The sequence below is a fragment of the Schistocerca gregaria genome, chromosome X (genome assembly GCF_023897955.1).
Source record: "Schistocerca gregaria isolate iqSchGreg1 chromosome X, iqSchGreg1.2, whole genome shotgun sequence".
Taxonomy (NCBI): Eukaryota; Metazoa; Arthropoda; class Insecta; order Orthoptera; family Acrididae; genus Schistocerca; species Schistocerca gregaria.
In genome coordinates this window covers 811,535,151-811,547,655 of record NC_064931.1, presented here as the reverse complement: position 1 = coordinate 811,547,655, position 12,505 = coordinate 811,535,151, and the positions used below count along the sequence as shown (strand labels likewise).

The 12,505-nt window shown below is 39.6% G+C and overlaps 1 long non-coding RNA gene across 2 annotated transcripts in view; it reads left to right on the top strand.

The window, feature by feature from the left end:
- The first annotated feature begins 1,710 nt into the window (after positions 1 to 1,710).
- The window catches only part of LOC126299159 (uncharacterized), a 196,420-nt gene continuing 185,625 nt past the window's right edge, over positions 1,711 to 12,505 (top strand). For both annotated transcript variants that reach the window (XR_007552733.1, XR_007552734.1), the window contains exon 1: positions 1,711 to 1,974. This is a non-coding gene — a long non-coding RNA (uncharacterized LOC126299159). The remainder of the gene's footprint in view (positions 1,975 to 12,505) is intronic.

Here is a 12,505-nt window from a genome sequence, read left to right as displayed (position 1 = left end):
AGCATCCGATACAATTTCGGAGAACACCAAGCACAGTTACTGCCTTGCTCACATGCGGATTTTTTAGAAGCGATGATGGAAAACGCGGTTCGTTTAAACTCAAAAAGATTGTTCTTTCGTCCATCAACTTCGGTGCGATTCACGCGTATTTCAGCTTTCCTAATAAAGCTGGTGCACTACACGGTAGCAAAATTTAAGAACGTGCGGCGGACGTTCGAGTCCTCCCTCGGGCATGTGTGTGTTTGTCCTTAGGATAGTTTACGTTAAGTAGCGTGTAAGCTTACGGACTGATGACCTTAGCAGTTAAGTCTCATAAGAATTCACACACATACAAACAAAGAACATATTTTTTATGGACTCGTCCCTCAAAGCGATTTCTGTATTAATCTTTAGCAAGTTGGAAGCGTTTTGACTTTTTTTGTGAAATTATAAATTTGCTTGTAAAAATGAAAATGACAGGGTTGGCAAGGTGGAGTACATTTGGATGAGATAATTTTTACGATGGAGGTGCTTGCTTTCCTGTCATCTACAAAGATTTTATCGTGAAGTGTCTGATAAGCGTGCCCTGTCCTTTAATCACGCGAACGTTATCCAAGTAGGTCTATTTAACATTTTAACTACAATCCACAAAAAATACACACATTTGAAAAAAAAGTGCTGTAATGAATGATTCCTGTATTAATGATACTATCCTATTTGACTATTTTTGAATAATTTTGAATGACATATACGAACTATTTCAAGACATTCTACACCCTGAAAATAAAAAATAAAAAAATACAGGGGTAGGATTAAGTCGGTACCGTCAACGTGATAGCTATTAACCGTAAGCGCTGCGCTGCTCTTGCTTGATGGAAACGTTAGGAACGTTGCATGAGTTCAACATTGGCCGTCTCAGAAACTATGGGCCGTCAACACAGGTCCTTCCACAACATAACTAAGACATCAAAATCCATGATTCTGTGATCCCCTTGTAAGATCAGTATCAAGCTGACCAGGTGACTCCATCGCGTTAGTGTTGGAAAGTATATAGTTTACGGAGGATTATGTTTTCAAATCTAACTGAATTAACTTCATAGTTTGTCTTTTTAACCCTGGCATAGTTCCACATCCACTAACGTTGTCATTAAACACAAAGATCTAGGATGACGGGCACTTATGACTCTGGCAACCGTCGAAACGGAAGCAGCTTTCAAAGCCACCTGGAGTCGCCTACTGACCCCTAGCACGGAGAACAAGGCATGTCGCGTATGACGCGAGGCGGGACGTTACAAGTTCACACGGCGCCTGTGAGAACAGCGGCGAGCAGGTAAGGTGGGCTCCTTACCTGGGCCGACCTTGAGAAGCGACATTTCGGCTTCCGGGTAGGGTGCGGGCCACCAAAACACGTGTGGGCCATTGAGAGGCGTACAAAAAGCGGCAAGGAGGTGCGGGCCGGCCGGCGCCCAGGCAGTGGTCAAACGGGTCCTGCCAGGGTAAGCCCCAGCGCACATTCACACACACGCCGCCGGCCGGCCACTGGACAAACGGGCTATCCCCTCGCTGGACTCGCACCTACCTCAAAACCCGTTCCTGGCTCTAACGTTCTAAATGAACGGAGAAAAAATCCCGTTTATACTTGCAGCATTGTATGCACTTCGCCAGCTGGACCTCGGCTCCCCTTGTCGCCCGCTGGACATCAGCTTCACGAGTTCACCGTGTGTGCCTTGCCGCAAAGCCAGTCGCGACGCGTCCATCTCACGTTTCGTGTCGTGAACACGGCTTCTCTGGCAATCACGCATGCGAAAATTACCAAGTCGTGTACGTGCAAAATCGCTACGAGACAACTGCAGCAGACTTTGGAGTGTGTCATCGTTCTTTGATCGTTCATCACAGCCCCACGGACACAGAAGGAGAAGGTGCCGGATCAATTCCTCTACGTTCTCATTTCTGTCTACAGTTTGGTCTTAGGCTGTGACCAAAAAACATCAGAAGGTACGTCATTCAAGGCAGTGGTGAGAAAAGTGTTGAGACAATGAGTTCGTTCTCTTCATTTACAATATGTGGTATATACCGACAGCGGAGGACTGTTGTCACAGTCCCATTTCAATTTTTTGGTATATTGAGGAAAGACATTTTGTCTTCTTAGAATTTCTCCTATACTAGCACGCAGTATTTTCTAAATTTCTCCGAACTGGAATACAGTGATCGGCAGCCGAATCGTGACTCTCCGTCATAGTTATTGAGTAATATTGTCTACCATATTGCTCCAAGTGTATCCGATAAATATTGTAACCCAACAGAAAAAAAAGAAACATTAAAATTTAAATTCCCTTAGATGTCGACTCGTAAGAAAGACGAAGCACATTTCAGAATGCACTAAGATGGAGAAAGAAGTCGGCAGTGGTCACTGAAGGAACCTTCATGGCATTCATCTGAAATGATTCGAGGGAGCCGGCCGAGTGGCCGAGCGGTTCTAGGCGCTACAGTCTGGAAAGGCGCGACCGCTGCGATCGTAGGTTCGAATCCTGCCTCGAGCATGGATGTGTGTGATGTCCTTAGGTTAGTTAGGTTTAAGTAGTTCTAAGTTCTAGGGAACTGATGACCTCAGAAGTTGAGTCCCATAGTGCTCATAGCCATTTGAACCATTTGATTCGAGGGAACTACAGAGAATCTAAATCTTAAAGTGGATTTAAACTTCCTCCTTCACAGCGCTACTTATGTAGGCCGGTCAGGTATGTGTAATATCGACGCGGCACACTCAGATTTTCCGTTACTTACTAATACAAATTGCATTGTCATAAGTGCGTGTTAAAATGAAGCGTCATAATTACCGGTTATTTCGAAACATATTAACATCATGAAAAAAATCGTACGGTATTTCTTTCTGTGCTGTGATCATCTTTCCACGCTGTTCGCTTTACACTTCGTAGTTAATCAGGCCTCTTCCAGCCTAATTAACATACAGCGTCAAACGAATATATCCGTTGATAAAAACGTGATATATAAATTACACTAACCCGAAACAGCGTATCAGAGTCGTAGCTTTACATTACTACGAGAATAAACTATTTTTATTCCGACAATAATTGGTTTCGAAACAAATTAAAGTTAATGGAAATTATTCATAGCTTTGTCTACAATAGAGACAATTATACGCAAACCTAATTAAATTGCCAGTGCAGTCGCAAGGCTGCGTATGCAACGGTCGTGCTTCAACGTGTTTCCATGCTCCAGACATCAGCGGCATAAGCGCACAGTCCACAAAATTAAAACTGACCTTTTTACTAACCTTTGACTGTTCATAATGATTTTGTCCCGTAGCTGTTGCGGCAAGTTGGTCTGACGGAGCTATCGATAACATTTTAATAAACGTGAATGTGTGTCACTGTTGCACATATTCATATCGCACCTTATTAAAAAATAAGCAGAGCCTAAAACGATGTCTGCTTTTCTGGAGCTCACTGATATAATTTTTAAAAATGGAACTGAATCTCCATGCGAATGAATGCACACTACTGAAGTTGTCTGTAGATTTATCATTTTTGCTTAACAGTTTCATTATAATGAAGTTCCGAAACTGAAATAATGCCGCAGAGGACTGTTGTGTATGTAATCTAACGTTCATGAAGTGATTGACGAAGATAATACGCAAGTCAGGAACAGATATAACACTAATAAGGCCTGTGCAAATGACTTGCTACGCTGCATTAAGTCTTAAATGGCAATATTTCTCATGGTCCAACGAAACAAACTTTTTTTCACGTCGTTATCTGAAAATGGTGTAATGTTTATTGCAACAATTGTTAAATAACTTTTTTCAGTGAAGAGACAATAGTGACGTTGATCATCAACGCTTCAGCACTTTTTTATTGCTCCGTCCATACTTAAATCTAGGTATCAATGTTTTTTTCGGTTTTTGTTGAAAAAAGGATAACATAAACGATGTAAAGCAGATGACATGAGGGAGACATTTTTAAAGACTTTATCATGAGTCAGTACTCTCACAGCGTACTGGTTCCGTGGTCAATAACTTTACTCCATAATGAAGTTTTAAGATGTGAGAAATGGGAGAGTTTTTATGAAGTAGCGAAACAGCAGATATGCGAAAGAGCGATGATTATCAGAAGATCTCATATATTTTCGAACATACTGAACTCTACGAAAAACACGAAAAAGAATATTTTTACCTCCTCAACACAACATACAAAGAAATTACCGAGAGTTTTTTAATCATATACATTATTTTAGCCTCTGGTAATCAAGGGGTATCATTTTCGTGTTCGACTTATTCCCAAATCAATATCATACGGTTTTTATCAGTAGGGACCTCTCCATACCTCTTCTGTATGAGGTACCGAGATCATGTGATGACGAATTGGTATTAAGTCGAAAATAGTAAATTTACCACTTGTTTGACCTGAGAGTAAAATACGTAATAAAATAAACATTATTTTCATCTTTTTAAGTCGTGTCATATTTTCGAGTAATTTGGGAATGCCATCACAAGGAAACTGCTTGTTGGAAGGAGTCACCCGCCAAGACAGCGCCTGGCAATTTGCGTTTGGTGTAACGACTCAAATACGATGCAAATTCACTAACCACAAAGTGCTGTATACTCCACATGCAAACGTATTATAAAAATGGATATCCGCATGTATTCCACATCTCTTTCTAAACCAGGCTACCGATTTCAACCATACTTGGTACATAAATAATTAACTGTCAGGATAGAATCGCTGTGACGGTAAGAACCACTTACCTACCAAAGAGGCGGCGGTAGTTGGGGTGAAAAAACAATTTTGCCCTTTACGCGCAAATACCCATACTTCACTCGTCCATTATTTGAGAATGAGAGCACTTAGTTGCAACAAACATTACACATTATTTTAAACGTTTACGATTTTTTTTCGCTGACATTCCGCACAAAAGTGTTAAGGGAAAGAAGTTTCTCGTGTACTACATTTTCGCTGTTCATGCAGTGAAACTGCCGCATGAAGCATCACGTTTTAATTTATTACTTCTTTGCTACTAACACATTTCGCCGTATCCAGATACGTCGCCGAATGTACCTACAGATATGACGCCAAATGCTGAGATACATGAAAAACTGTCACATCATGCACGATGTTTTAATTTATTACTTCTTTAGTACTAATTCTGTTCCCAGCAATTTCGCAGAAAGTAGACCCATATCCATATACCACTGGACGTACCACCAAAATTATATCATTGTACTACACACAGTTCAAAAAATACGACGTCATAAACGTTGAGCTGAATGAAAATGAAACTGTAGGGCGAAATTTGCACGGGTAAAATGTGTGTAAAAATACGTGTAAAATGTTTGAAATAAATGTGAAGTAATTTTGATATGTGATACGTGGGAAATGCCATGGGTAAAACGCTCATCCTAGGCCCCTGGAACGGTTTCAGTCAATTGATAAGAACCACTACGATGGGAATGGGGGAGGAGGATATGGACAGAGAGACGGGGAGAGGGAAATGGACAGAGAGAGGAGGGGAGGAGACAGACAGGGAGGGGGGGAGGAGGAGATGAACAGAGAGTGGCAGGAAGGTATGGAATAAGAGAGGGAGGAGAGATGGACAGACGGGAAGGAGATGGACTGAGGAGGAAGGAGCAGAGAGGGGAGGGAGGAGCAGATGGGCAGAGACAGGGGCAGGAGGAGGTGGAGGGAGAGAGGGTGGAGAGGATGGACAGACAAAGGGGGAAGCACGAGATCGAAAGAAAGAGGGGGAAGGTGGAGATGGACTAATGGAAAACTGCAATATATACATACCCAGGCAACACCATGAAATCAGTAAATGTGAGATAAATTCTAATGGGGTTACCTCACTGAAGCCGCAGTTTTTATCACGAATATACAGTGAAAGGTTTGTATGCAAATAAATGGTGTTGGAGGAGATAAAATTGAGAGGGCATATTCCTATGGAATGATAAGAGAGATTTGTCCTTAGAGGAACAAGCCGCAGCTGAAAGGCTATAAAAATGTATTCGGCAGAAAAGACAAGTGCGCGGTGTGTATTCGGAAAGCAAGTGACTGATGAGAAAAGCTAGGAAGCGTACCTGCGCGGCACAGGCATGTTATGCAAATATTTGTGAGGAACCTAGTTACAGCGGCATGAAGAATGGCCGCGCTCGGTGACAAAGGCCTAACTTACGGCCAGCCTAATGTCTCCCTGAGGAGAGCCTCGCGAGCGCTGCACTCCTAAAATAAAACTGGATTAAAACGACAATGCGGAGCTCCAAGATAAGGAACTTGTTCCAGTACAAAGCCCGTAATATTTCGCCCCTCCCTCCTTTTATAACTACACATTTACTTTCAAAGTATTTACGCAGTGCTGTGTCTAAGGAGCGCGCGAGCGAAATGACTGCTCGCTGTCACAACCACCTCCTTCTCTTCTCTGCGTCCTCCACTGTACACTGTTTCCTCCCCTTTTCTTCGTCGCCTTCATCAGGGCAATCAACCGTGCGCGAAGCGAGTGATGCAGATCTCACGCCGAGAGAGACCAGACGTGTTTCTTGCAGTCGTTCGCGCATTTTTTTTTTCTCTCTTTCAGTAAGCCTTCTTAGGCTCTCATCCTACGAATGTCCCGCCAAAGGCTTCACGAGCTCACATTCAAGTAACATCAAGTCCTCATCTCTTTCACGTGACCTAGAATTTTTTTCTTTCAATTTGATTTTGTAGCAGATTTGCACTGTAAATGTTTGCCACGAATTTGCTCTTCGTACTTTTCTCAACAGTGTTAACAGGCCGAACTCCGTCTTTCTTCTAGGTAAACGTAATTTTTTATTTAGCACAGTTACGTGTCTCGACGTTCTCTCTCTGGGTGACGAATTTTTCTGCATGCAGATCTACTGTACGCATATGGCTACGAAGTCTGTGTAAGGAAGGGGGTACAGTACTGCAAAGGTCAAGTGTCAAAACCGGCATCAGAATTAAATAATCAGCGAACATCTCAAGAATCAACTACTACTGGCGTAGTAAGGAGCGTAACATGACAGATGTCGCGGAGAAACAACATGCTTATAGAAGAAAAAGTCAAAATATACTGTGATGGCTTTAACTCGATATCTCTCCTGCAGCAATAAAACAAGTAACAAAATAAACCGAATGTAATATTTCTGCGTTTAATCAGAAGCAAAATCCAAGTTATCGTATTCAGTATTGTAGATCGCTTCACTGAAACTAGCCGTCAAAATTGTGTTGCAAAAAGAAAAAAAAAAGGCTTCAAACTTTCGTCTGAATAACGTTTCTTAAATGACTACTTTGTCGTTATAGTTGAACTGAGAGAGCTAGATGACCAATGTTTGTGTATTTGTGTTTCAGTTTGCAGTCCGGAAGGAAACGGATTTTTGTTATTATTATTTTTATTGTAGCCTTCCGACATTGTTTTCTCAGCGAGCCTCCAATACATGATACGTGAAATTTATCATCACACATCTGTAAAACGGAATCGATGAAGCACTATCTTACTGGTTCTTCTGAAAGTGTCGTAGACCAAGGAAATAAAATTAAACACTGGAAATAAAATAACATCTGAGGTTCTCGTCATATTAAATACGTCTAGATCCGGCAGTGTAAACGGCTCCTTAAAACCTAAGGTAAAAATTCTAACTGACGTTAGTTTGAAACGGTTAGCATTTGCAAAGTTATTTCTAAAATGCTTTTTAACTTCTAATAATAGAAAACTGGAATCTATTATACAAATACTGAGGATCATGCAGCTTATGGAATCGCAATCGAGAACTAATTTGTTCCCTGAGGTTTTATTCTGCTCATTGCATTACACGTCACCGAAGACTTCAGTGTGCTACATAGCGTATTCGCGTTGTTTATATAAAAAAGAAAAAAGAGGTAAGACAAGCTAGTGAGTGTTCCTTCCACATATTCTTCCATCAAGCCAGTCCGAGTATCCCCAGCAGTCCTATTTCTTTCCTTTCTTTTTTGCGCCCCTCCCCTATTTTCTTGTTTCTTCCCCATCGAGATTGATTTTGGTCCTTTGTTGCACCCTCCGACATTCACCTCTATTGTTCTCTACAGCGCTGCTCTATTTAAATCACGTACAGCACTACTTACAAGGTTTCTTCTGAGTCTCCGGTCTATCACGTCAAATATTAAGTTTCGAGTATTATACATTCCATTTGGTTACTTTAGCGTCCGTTTCTTTTAAAAACTTCTCATTGTTCAGTGTCAATCTTCCGTAACCTCACGTGTGAGTGCAGTCGTTTTTGTGAGTCATTATGTATATCTACTTTCGTTTCCTTCTCGAAGTAGTTAATTTCCTGGTTTTTAAACTTGTGATTTTGCGACTGTAGCACAGTGGGACGATCATTTGGCTTTGTGCATTTATATTGCAGAACGTATGTGTAGCCGGCGAGTCGCTTTAAGTCGGTCGGCCGCCGACCTGGTTAAAGCGGTCCCTCTCTCCCTCTCTCGCCCCTTCTCCTCCCCATACCGCCCCCCCCTCCTCCCCACGGCACACACGCACTCAGCCACGCACTGCTTGTTACCTTTGCTGGGACACTGGGCCACCGCCTTGTAGACCCGCGTTCACTCTTCGCTACTTGCTTGCCCCCCACGTAATGCCATTGCGGTAAGCACCCAAGAAAGAGCAAGAAGCGGTTCGTGTCTCCCATCTCTTTACATAACTTCAAAAATTTCGTTAAGTGCAGTCTACAATAGCTAAGACACTGAAACTTCGGTTTTACCGTTTTACATGTGCGACATATTGAAAGTCTACATAAAATATTCTAAGACAGTGTATGAATTTTTTTTAAATAAATCAAAGCTTCTTTTTTTGTTGAATTTGCAGTGAATATTTACTGGAGCATTATAATAATAGAACTGAAACGCTACTACTCCTAAACACGATTGTGATCCAATATAGGATTTTCAAGCCAGAGCAAAATTAAACTTTACGTAGTGTGTTATTATTAAAATTTTAGCCTTCGGACAAAACCGAAATAATAACATTAATGCCAATTTCTTAGGCAGTGATTCACACCATGTCAGGTTCGTTATGACACAGTGTAATTCTTCGAGATCATTGAGTTTCTTTTGCACAGAAATTCTTCGAAGTTTCCAAAGTTTTTGATCAACGTCAGCCATGTTCTCTTTGAGAAGATAACACACTTCCGAACTATACAAATCACACAATTCAGATAGACAATCCTCACAATTCAGACAGAATATCAGATGCTACATTTTCTGGGAGTAATGGATTTATTTAGTAATCTGAGAAATGGAAGACCTGTATTAGAATTATGAGAGACATTAGTCTAACGTCTGTTTTCCTACATCTTAATTTGTTGTTAATCTTCGTTTCTATTAACAAATCGGATAGATGGTAGTATGAATTCTAAATGGATGTATTGTCACAAATCTATGAGTTATTCTCTTTACGGTATAGCCTTCTACTTCGGGTACTGCAAAAAAGAACCTTCAGTTAAGTTTTTCCAGTAGATCAGAAACTGCTGTTTAAAATGTGTGAGCGGCAGTCAGCTACTTCCTGACTTAGCCGGTTCCTTTTATGATTAAAAGTTATTTTGATGCCTCTTATAGAATTAAGCTTCATTAGAATCTCTCTGTCAGCCATAGCTTCGAAAATTGTTGCCCTTGTTTCAGAATTTCACCTAATCACATACGACGCGTTTTTCATAAAAAAGGGACCTCAGAGTATAGATTTAGCCTGTTATACTGAAACATTTTAAATATTTTCCTAGAAGGAGTTCTTGCAGACTTCATTTCGATTAGACGCTTAATGTGTAAGGAGGGCAACATGAAACTGACTACTGTTGGAAAGAGAAGGGACATTACATTATTTCGCCTTTCTTCCTGTCACCTTCTTTCTCCTTTTCAAAAATAGCGTAGCCCTTCTACCAGATCACATACTACGAAGTCTGCAGTGCAAACTATGTATCTATAAATGTCCTGTGCCGAACAACAAACACTCTTTCTCCAAATGAAAGAAGTTCAGCATTCACTTATCATTCATCGAAACGCAGGTGGCCTGTCTGCCTTTCTTTTAAATTTTCGCGTTATATTTCATCGAAACTGAGTTGATCGCACAGTTCATGTCTTTATGGATTTCGGTTTATTTTGATCGCATAACTAAAGACAGTAGCAGGTTTTCAGATGAATCTTACACTATTACAGTTAAAATAATAATAAAAAATTACTCAAGTCTTTTCCTTTGGAGAACCCATTTAAAATTAATGTGCGCAGTACTTAAACACTAGGGATTTTCTCCACACAGACATCGTCGCCTTATGATTAGTCTCGGAAAGTATACTGAGGAGCTTATGGCTGCGACATCACTATCTGAAACTAGCAGTATTACAGTTCAGAATTCATATAAAGTGGTCGTTTGCAGCAGAGACCGCGCTTATAACGCAGAAAACATTTTAATCTCCTCTACACCCCCACCAGGAACTAGTAAATAAGATGGTAATTTCAAAAACTTTGGCTTACATACTGATGCAAGTTAAAATTATTTATGGGCGAAACATATTCTGAAGCAACTTTAACATATTTGTTTAGCAACTTCCGCATTTCATTTCATTCATCGCAGAAAGTATTTCGTGTATTTTCAATCACTAATTTCCTGTAAGTAATTTATTCTTAGAAAGAATATTACCCTCACAGTAAACCGCACAGTAAGAATATGTACTGCTTAATGACAGTATCTTTTTCTTACCTCTTTGTACAGTCAAATATTTCAACTACAGCTTCACCATCCACATAATGTCTCATAAATTTTATTGTAAATATTTTTGTGTATGAAAGAAAACAAATACATCCGTAATTGCAATACTAAGAGAAGAAATACTTTCAGAAACACTGACTTAGGCATAAAATAGGATGAATCAATTTATTATTTTGATCATGTACCCATGGATAGGTGCAAACACAACCTCAAATGGGAATAAGCTTCTTTTGATAACATTCTACGTTTCACAGACAAGAGTCTGTTATGAAACGCACAGAAAAATTGTACAAAAATTATATCCTCTTCTCTTTATGATAAAGTATTTTTCATGATGTTTATACTCATCTGCAACTGGGCAGATGTATCAATGAATGAAAACGAATTTTATTAAGTAGCTGGAATGACTACCGTTTCATGATCTTTAACAAATATCGTACAGTTACTGTATGAAATATATTTTAAGTAACTCACTAGTTTGTAAGGTTCTATGTGACTCTTAAAGTGTGAATACAGTTCCCAGTGTAATTATCCCAGATACATAATGAAGAGATCTGACGCTACGCGAAGTGTTATACTGTGTTAGTTTCTAGCCCTGAAAAAACACCAAAATTTTATAGTTGGTAACAGAAGAGGTGCTGCAGATGTCATTTCTCAATGTCTTTTGCATTTTTCTTACTGGGTATCGCCAAAAACGTTTTGACCTCAATTTCTGTTTTTACAAGTTTAGTCCTTTTTTTACCTTCACATATAACGGTATTTAGTGAAGAGCTGCCCAAGTTCTGTACACAAGAATAACTGAAAGTCTGTAAATATTTTGTAGGAACAGTTCTGCATTCGTAGAAACGCCACTTGAAACCCAATATACCACTGGTTCCCACCTGGGAATAATTACCCCAGACGGATAAAACAAAATTTTCTACGGATAAAACAAAATTTTATGACGGTTAAAAACGAAAGAGTTCGACTTCTCACAGGAAAAATGTATAGTATCTCTCATCCACATTTGAGGACAATCTTCAACTCTTGGTTCACTGCTTCCTTTCTTATATCAGTTGTTTGGCACTAAACGCAACAGCTGAGTCCAGAAATGTGCAAAAAACATAAATAATTTAACAACGAGTTGATGTAAACTGATCGTGATCTATGGGAATGATATTGTCACTTACATTCAAAAAATTCACTGCACGTAGTTCTGTGACAGCTAAATCTTACAAAAGCAACATTCCAGAATCGTAAGATATTTAAATTATCAGTAAAGTGAAACATACACCACATTCCTTAATAATTTCTTTTTGAAGATGTTAAATGAAAACTTAGTGGTGCTTTCTTTACTGTCGCATAATCTCTATTGGACTATGAACAATGACACCTAGTTTATTTAGCTCCACTTCACAGTATCATATTCTGGCATAATTTTGTTCATTCACGAAAGATATTCGTAGCCGAAAAAAAAACTATTTGAATGATTTTGCAGTTGCTTGAACACTTTCTTGCATATTGAAGTCCAACGTACAATCTATCATGGAATTTATAGTTAACAGATGGAATCATTTAGAAAAAACCACAGTATTCCCGCAATGCACAATAGACGGAAAAACGATTTGCATTTTGATCGTGCGGCCGCAACAATTATGGAGAAAAGTGTGCATAATTTGCAGGCTCAATTTTTAATAGATTTCCAGAAGAAACGAGAAATGCGAACAATAATTATCGATTTTTTACACGTAAATTCAAATCTTTTTTGGGCAAACGCCTTCATTCTGTATTAAAGTTTTTCAAAGTGGTTTACATA